The sequence below is a fragment of the Solanum dulcamara genome (genome assembly GCF_947179165.1).
Source record: "Solanum dulcamara chromosome 11 unlocalized genomic scaffold, daSolDulc1.2 SUPER_11_unloc_20, whole genome shotgun sequence".
Lineage (NCBI taxonomy): Eukaryota > Viridiplantae > Streptophyta > Magnoliopsida > Solanales > Solanaceae > Solanum > Solanum dulcamara.
The window spans coordinates 60,001-61,585 of NW_026605027.1; positions in this window are offsets into that span (position 1 = coordinate 60,001).

Sequence of the window (1,585 nt, forward strand, 5' to 3'; positions counted from 1 at the left end):
CGGACCTCCGCGGGGAACGCCGCCACCGGCGCGCCAGGACCGCCCGGCGGGCCGGCGCCGACGTGTTTTTGTAGGCGCCCGACGGCGTCGCACGGACGAGCCATGCATGCCATCGTGCGCCCACGCTTCACGCCGACGTGCCCACTGGACGGCCGTGTCGGCCGGCTGCAGTCGCCCCATTGTTCCTCCAACACCTCTACCCCCCTTATATATGCTTAAAAAAAAAAAACCCAAGGGGCAGGAGTAGACATGATTTTTCCAGAGAATCATAATGGACGCGTAGAGCTGCAGGTGGCACGTTCTGAGGTGCAAACGCACTTCGGCTTGCACGAGTGACTTTTAAATGTCCAAAATAATAGTTTTCAACGAAAAAATATTTTTTTTTTTTTTTTGGGAAAATTCCTAAAAAATCATTAATAAATTAATAAAAAAAGGAAAAATTTATAGAAAAATATAAAAACACCGCCAAAAAATTTCTAGTGCGTTTAGCAACGTCGGATATAATATTTGAGTGCATTTTGGTGTTAGAAATGCGACGTGGAAATATAAAAACGTAAAAATAAATAATAAAAAAAGGAAAAATGCTTTTAAAATATTTAAAAACTATGAAAACGTTATAAAACATTTCTCAACACGTGAAATAGACTTGAAGGTAATGTGGAGTGCATATAAATATCATACAAAACGTAGAGCTAGTGAATCGATACGTAGCGTGAGGAGAGTGCAAGATCACGAACATTTGGGATCGAAACTCGGCGGGAGCGTGGGAGAATAGATGGAGAAGGGATGCGCTTGAACAAAAGACGTGGCGTTGCGCGTGAAGCGTGGCCTCGTGTTTACGTTCTTTTTATTTTCCCACGGCATCGCGCGTCGTCGACTAGACGGCGTGCGTATTGGTGCGTTGGGCGAGGAGGCGTGGTGCACCTCGCATGGTCGCCGGTGCCATGTGCCTTGGCGCGACGGTGCACCGGTGCCGGGGTGCGTGGCGTCCGTAGGACTCAAACAAAAGACCCCCGTGGTGGTACGCCGAAGACGTCCAGCACTTGACGTCCAGCACTTGACGTCGGCCGATGTCGCTTGGGCACGGGGCACTGGGCGCAGGGCGCTGATGGGGGCGCATGGGGGTTGCGAGCAGGGTGCTGCCAGGGGCGCTTCGCATGTCGCCTTGGCGATGCGCGCATGGGGGCTGCCAGGGGCGCTTCGCATGTCGCCTTGGCGATGCGCGCAGGGCGCTGCCGACGTTGCAGGTCGCCTGGGCGCTTGGCATGTCGGCCGGCCGAGGCAGGGCGGATGTCGGCCGTGCGCCGGCATCTGCCGACTTCGACCCCCTTGACGTCTCACTTGGCATCAGAATTGCACCGGACCCATCAATAAACCTCTCGTTGTGGCGTCGTTGTCGGGCACGACGTTGCCCTTGGCACGTCGTTGGGCGTTGGAAGCGCGCTTGAGGGCGCGGAAAACCTCCGATTGCGACGCATGCATTGCTTGCTTGTTGAGTGCGGCGCGACACTTGGTAGTTATTTTTCAACACTTACTGGCGTTTCTCCTTGGAAAATAAGCATGCGTGCATTGCTTGCTTGTTGAG